This window comes from Podarcis muralis, chromosome 5 (genome assembly GCF_964188315.1).
Source record: "Podarcis muralis chromosome 5, rPodMur119.hap1.1, whole genome shotgun sequence".
NCBI lineage: Eukaryota > Metazoa > Chordata > Lepidosauria > Squamata > Lacertidae > Podarcis > Podarcis muralis.
This window is the reverse complement of record NC_135659.1, coordinates 76,872,507-76,879,485: the sequence shown is the minus strand read 5'-3', so window position 1 is coordinate 76,879,485 and position 6,979 is coordinate 76,872,507. Positions and strand designations below refer to the sequence as shown.

The 6,979-nt window shown below is 43.5% G+C and overlaps 1 long non-coding RNA gene across 1 annotated transcript; it reads left to right on the top strand.

Moving 5' to 3' along the window:
- The first annotated feature begins 1,463 nt into the window (after window positions 1–1,463).
- LOC144327696 (uncharacterized) lies at window positions 1,464–5,698 on the top strand. Its single transcript, XR_013392776.1, has 2 exons — window positions 1,464–1,518; window positions 5,522–5,698. It is a non-coding gene; the product is annotated as an uncharacterized LOC144327696 (long non-coding RNA).
- Window positions 5,699–6,979: the final 1,281 nt, after the last annotated feature.

The window sequence follows — 6,979 nt, the reverse complement described above, 5'->3', positions numbered from 1 at the left end:
CGTTTCCCTCACTGCGAGAAGCAAAGCTACAGGGAACCAGGCAGAGGGCGTTCTTGGTAGTGGTGTCTGCCCTGTGGAACACCCTCCCATCAGATGTCAAAGAGATAAACAACTACCTGACATTCAGAAGACATCTGAAGGCAGCCCTGTTCAGGGAAGTTTTTAATGTCCGGCATTTTAATGCATTTTTAATCTTTGTTGGAAGCCACCCAGAGTGGCTGGGGAAACCCAACCAGATGGGTGGGGTACAAATAATAAATTATTATTATTATTATTATTATTATTATTATTATTATTATTACTATGTTGCATAGGGAAGGTCTGTGTGGGGCTTTTACCATGTTTGCATGAATGCGAGTAGAAGTCACATGCAGAGCTTCCCTGTAAAACATGGGAAGGTTATGTATGAGAGACAGCAGGGTAGGGGGATGAACATGAGGACACTAGGGGAGAGGCTTGCATGCACACTCCTGCTCCCATCTATACTTTGAGCATTCATGTGTTCAGACCAATGCCTGAAAATGCCTTGTCCCCCCTCAAAGGATTAATCACCAATACCAATATCTTATTGCAGGTAGATGCCCATCCTTTTCTGCACATTGTGAGCTAATATCACTACTGGTGGCTCTTGAACGTCCTAATTCCAGGCAAGATTAATATATTGCATTAACCTGAACTACAAGGCACTAGAGATGGGAGAGAAATTTGACCCAGTTTGCACTGAAAGGTGAACTTACCTTATCTGAAGTTTCTGAAACAATACATGAACTGACTCTATCTTTCAAAATTCACACTTCTCCAAATTTTGCAGCGTAGTTCTCCAGCCAAGCAATGTGTGCAAAAATGCATGTGCTAAATAAAGTGTGCATAAAAATGCATATATTAGTAGAAATAACAGACAAAAAATGCATTATATAAGGGAGAAAGTTTATCTTAGGCAAAACTGCAAACAAAAATGTGTGTCTTAGGAGAAATTCACATGAAAATGCTGCTGAATTTTCATGAGAACTTAAAAAAAATCACACTGTTGTAGAAATGTGGAGAACTGAATTTGAGATTGGAAAATGAGAAACTGAAATTGGCAGCTTGGCCCATTCCTACAAGGTATTCATGCTTCCTTTACAGCACTATCCACATTTAAAGTCATTTTCCATTTCTGTGTACATGTGTGTGCATGCACACACACAATTAGTCTCTCTTTCTCTCTCTCTCTCAAATACCACATCATCAGAACTCAGGACCCTTCAATAAAACTGATTGATACTGAGCGCAAACAAATGGAAATACGTCTTCATGGAGTCTGTAATAAATGTGTGGAATTTGTTGATACAATATGTAGTGATAACCATTAGCTTTTCTTTTCTTTTTTTAAGGAAACTGAATAAAAGATAGACTTCTCAATGGCTATTAGCCATGAAAGGTAACATGGAACTTCATTTATCTCCTTTTGTTTGCAGGTTTCAAAAAAGCATCTTGTTGACTACTGCTAAAGACTGTATTGGATTAAATGGACCACTGGTAAGATACAAAGAAGCTGTTATCTCAAGGTTCTACTTCTGCTTAATGAAAGTTTTCAGTGATGTGTGAAATCTCAGCTTGTTTACAGTTTAAGCCTACATTAGAAGCAAGTGGCTAGACCTTGAACCCATAGCTTATGAACTGGCCTTCTTCTTTTTCTTCTATTTTAACCTTTCTATTGTAATCTAAAAAGCTTTAGAGAGGGCTCTGGTTCTATGAATGGGCCAGATCTTCTATTATCTGTATCTTCCCTTCACACTCTCTTTGTAGACAGTTTACATCCGGGATGGAGGTAAATGAGGTCTTCGACCTAAGAAAGTTACAAATTGGTTAGAAAGACAGAATGGTGGGGGGGGGGGGGTTGGTAGCACAAGTTTATTGCCACCTGGAAATGTCGAAAAGAACAGAGGACATATACTGTGATGATGTACAAATCCTTTATGAATGGGGCCCTTGTGGCTTCATGTCAGGAATGAATCTGAAGCAATGACAGACAACTCATAAAAAGCCCTTCTTGGGATACTGAAGGACTCCCTTAAAGAGCTATCCTGGAAGAATGGGCTCTGGAGACCTTCAGAGTAAAGAGTCCTTCCAAGACAGCTGAAGGTTCTTTGTGCTAAGCAACATTTATGATCACCATTATTGCCAGAAGGAGCTGGTTGTGGAATTTCGACTTGCTGGCAATGCTGAATAACCTCTGCTCTTGTCTCTGGCATATTTTGACCTAGAGCTTGGGTTATCCAGGTAGCATCTCTTACAGCAGAGTTTAGCCCCTTATTGGTGTTTTTAATACTGACATCACCTGACAGCTTCCCCATTCCTGCTAACAACGGGTGGATAAACAACTTATAGCTCTTTATCAGCTATCATAGGTTGTCCAGGTGCCACGTTCCTCCTAGGTCTGGTCTCACGTAAATCTTGGACAAGGTCTGGACACTGAAATTCAACAACTTTTCCTGGAATTTGCCTGAACTGAATTTGCGCCCCTCTGTACAGGCTCCAAAATCAACCTCATCTGTTTACATATATACCGTAGCATCAAGCTACTTTCCATGAATCTCTTATAACCTAGCTATTGATCCCAAATAAGAATGCAAAAGATGGTTGCTTTAATGCGGTAGGTGTGTGTTTCTCTCACGCATAAGAGAGAAACCAGCATTACTAAAACATTTAATGATTTGGGGCAGGGCCCCCCCCCCCCCAGATACAAAATTATGTAAAAATTGCATATGTTAATTTAAATGTGTGGATGGAAATTTAGATTTATAAATGCCACAAAAGACACATCAACTAACCTCCCCAGACCCATCAGCTAATTTGCAGCACACCCTACATCACCCCATCCATTTCTCTTCCATTCATTTACCCCCAATTAACTTCCTACGAGATCCTGCTCCAAACCAATCCAAGTTCCCTTCTATTACCTCCCTTCACTACCTCCCACTTATCCTGTATGGATGTCTTCTGAAATGAATGTATCCCTCAAATCAGTATACCACCCAGAATACCACTCAGTTCATTCCCAGTTCAATTTTCCCCAAATTCGTTGCCCACCCAGAAATACTTGGGGCACTTGGGGAGATTCAGGGTTCATGTTGGGGGTGGAGCAACCCCAACCATGCCCCTGCAGATACATATTGATACTTATTTGGGAGCAAAGCTAGGCTATAAGAGAACCATATGACATCGTAAAGATTGTGCTCTCTTAACTACAGCCTCAGAGCTGTTACGTGCCTATGCCTGATTTGATTTCAAATCTGAAAGATATGCTCCCTGTTAATTGAAATTTGGTGCATGAAAAGTTTATTAATTTAGACAGCAACACTGCAGAGGAGTAATGACAGAAACTGCCTGTAGGCTGATCTTCTGTGGCCTATCATTAAATGTTCTTAGAGTTAACTATTGGTGCTGTGACTTTTTAGTGCTTAGATCACATTGCATTCACATTTTAAGAAAAATACCCTTTTTTCACAGGTCCTTGGGCTAGAGGCAGAGTTTACTGAGTTAATCACCAGTCTGAAGGTTTTCGTACAGACAGTGAAAGCAGTGCAATGCATGAGAGGCATGCCTTAAATGCAGAGTACACGCTTATGACAATTACAGTGTTGTGAGACCACAGCAATGTCTGAGTCACAGAATTTCCATTGCCAAGAAGCTGTTTAAATACAAACTATTCTCAACCGTGCACAGGAAGAAAGGACCATTTCACACAAACACCTGCCCATCTAATGTATGCTACTGATTATGCTCAGAAGAAAGAGCAGCGAATCACAGCTCGCTGACAAATAAAGCTGTAATATGGAGAACATATAACAATTACAATTCTCCAGTTGGAGCACAGCCTTTACCAAAGGTGTCCTAGACTTTGAAGACTCAGGATGAAAGGGGAAAACGTGCTAAGAGGAAGGCACATTTGGCAAACCCTCACGGTGATCATCTCCCACCCAGAAACCTATGTCCCCACTGTGGAAGGACGTGTGGATCCAGAATTGGCCTCCACAGACTCACTGTTCATGGAAGACAATCTTACTCGGCTATGAGGGATCGCCGAAGAAGAATGTAGGTCTTGAAAAATTCACACTAGACATTTTTCCGTGTACTCCTAAAATGGAGGGTTCAGACTTGATGTGTTTATTCATGGTACAACATACATAAAACTTAGTGATGGTTTGTGAGGGGGGTGGGCAGAGTCAGTGGCATCTCCTGGTGGTGCCACTGCACTTGTCAGGATGGGGCAGGACTAAGCAGGACAGCAGTGAATGATCTCTGGGCTGGTGGCTGCAGTCCAACAGGTTCACATGCACCTGCTGGGCCTCCCTCCTCCCCAGAGCTCTCTCAAATTCACCACTGCCTTGACCCATCCCTGTTCTGACTAGTGCAATACCACTGCTTCCAACTCCCCTCACAAGTCATCATATGCTATCTTAAAACGTACCAACATAGGCATGAATGTCTTGATTAACACCACCAGCCCCCTCCAACCCCACCTTGGGTTGTTGGTTTTTTTAACAGCTATTCATTGTGGATATTTATATTTCTAATGTTTTAATAGGATTGTTTGACTGTGTGTTTTAATTAATGTGATTGCATGTCGAGACCCCATAGCCACCACCCCCCATTGATGAATAAGACACAAGGACACACATATTGGGTTAATGGTTATTGGGCATATTTAGGCCACAACTTTGTTGGTTACAGAATGTGAGCGGTATTGGTTAGGCATTGGAATTGGCCCAACTATATCTGACTCCTGCCCGTCACATAGAGAGTCCTGTAAGGGTCAACCACCAGTAGGGGGAGCTCCGTCAATGCAAACCAACTTGAGCACCCCCTGGGTTCCCGGAGGGGTCGTGGCATGGCCCTAGCCCTGTCCTGGGCTTCGGATGAGATTCACACCCCCGGATTCCTTTAACGGAATACCCTGAAACTTGGAAAGGCAGGTGATGGCCACACCTCCCCTCCCGCATCACAAGATCAACCAATGCCTAACCACCACTCGAGCCCAAAGCTCACCACCAAATACCCTCACACCTGCAACCAATATTTTATGCCTTCTGCAATACTGGCCAACCAAACATTGTTTCCCCAATCGGAAAGATATTTGCCATTGCCATGAAATAGGCCATCTTCACAGTATAGAGCCCAGTCGCCACGGTTTAAATGGGGCATGGCCATGCCCCCCCCCCCCGAGCCAGCAGATTGGCTGGCTGGAACAATGACATGGCCGGGGACCTCCAGGAGGGGAGTGGATGGCCACGTGGTCCACCGCAACTCCTCCCCACTGGGAAGGGGAGTGGATTTATATTATCATGTTTGCAGAACTGGTTATGCACTTTATAATCTGACTATAGTCCCTTGTGGAGTTCTGAGGCCCTTTGAACGCTTGCACACACTAACACGACATTTTGGTTGGCCCCCAAAAGGTATTGCCCTAATCTTTTGGAATTTCAAAATTAAAACGTGTCAGCTGGTGATATTTTATAGACAATGTTGCATTTCACAGGGAAAGGGGCAGAACAAGGAGAAAGGAGCAGGAGGCAAGATTACTGAATGACAACATTTTCCCCTTTGCCAGTTGGATTAAATGAGCATGCAAGTGAAGAAGAAAATTTCCAGAAGGTTTAAACGTGTTCATCTATAAAATGGAGATAATTAACACTTCCCTATCTCACAAAGCTCAGTTGCTATGTTTGGTTGTCTAATGCTTTTTCAGCCTATCAAGACCGCAGAGCCTTATAGGAACTATTATGAACCGATTTTAAAATGTGCCACGTGCCAGTGTTTCCAGGCTTCAAACACTGGATGCAACACATACCCAGCTCTTGCCTTTCTGCTTGGATAACACTTCGCACAGTATTGGTTCTCAGGTTTTTTGTTTTGTTTTCCAGCTCAGAAAAAAAAATAGGCCGCTTTTACATTGGATAATTATGCCAAAATGAAAATGTCAAAGGAACTCCAGCACGATAGAGAGACTATTCATTTATAGCCTGAGTACCTACAAAATCATTCCATGTGCAATAAATGTGCAGTTGTTACTCATTTGTCATATCTCCCTCCAGGGAGTGCTAGTGTTATACTTCTGTGGTGCCCCTGGGAAAATGACCACAATGCAGATGGACACAAGCAACACACACTTTTTCTAATGCTTTTGTAAGCTGAGCACTCCCCTTTCATGAGGCAACCAAGTCTGGAAGCTCATATGTAAGCCTAATACTGTTGCACCTTGGTTCTCAAACAGCTTAGTTGCTGAACAAATTGGCTCCCGAACACCAGAAACGCGGAAGTGTTACGGTTTGCGAGCGTTTTTCGGAAGCCCAACATCCAACACAGCTTCCGCTTGAGTGCAGGAAGCTCCTGCAGCCAATTGGAAGCCACACCTTGGTTTTCAAATGGTTTCGGGAGTTGAATGGACTCCCGGAATGGATTAAGTTCAAGAACCAAGGTACAACTGTACTTCTGCAGAGCAATGGCTAACCACATCACATTGTTGTTGGCATCTGTCTGTCTCGAGAGACAATAGAGGATTGTGCCTTTGGGGGTGGTCAAACTGTTGGAGAGTTACAGGGCCTGCTGTGGTTGTGGAGACCAATACAGGAGAGACATCTTTTCTTGCAGCTGGGGCAGGTGAAGGTGTCTGGTTGTGCTGCTGTAAATGCACCATGATGTTTCTTCTCTCTGCACTCCTCCTAGCGGTCATTCCTCCTTTGGTCACTGCTATGGATGCACAACCTGACTGTCTGTCTTCAGGCACTGGAGTCCTCTTCAAGGGATTCCCACACAGTGGGATTGATGCTGCCAGCTTTCATGTCATGTTTGCAGATATCATTGTAATGCAGAGTTGGTCTGCCAAAGGGCCTGGTGCCCAAAGCCAGCTCCCCGTAGGGCACATCCTTGGGGATTCTTCCACCTTCCATTCTGTGTACACAACCAAGCCAGAGTAGACATGACTGAGACAGGAGTG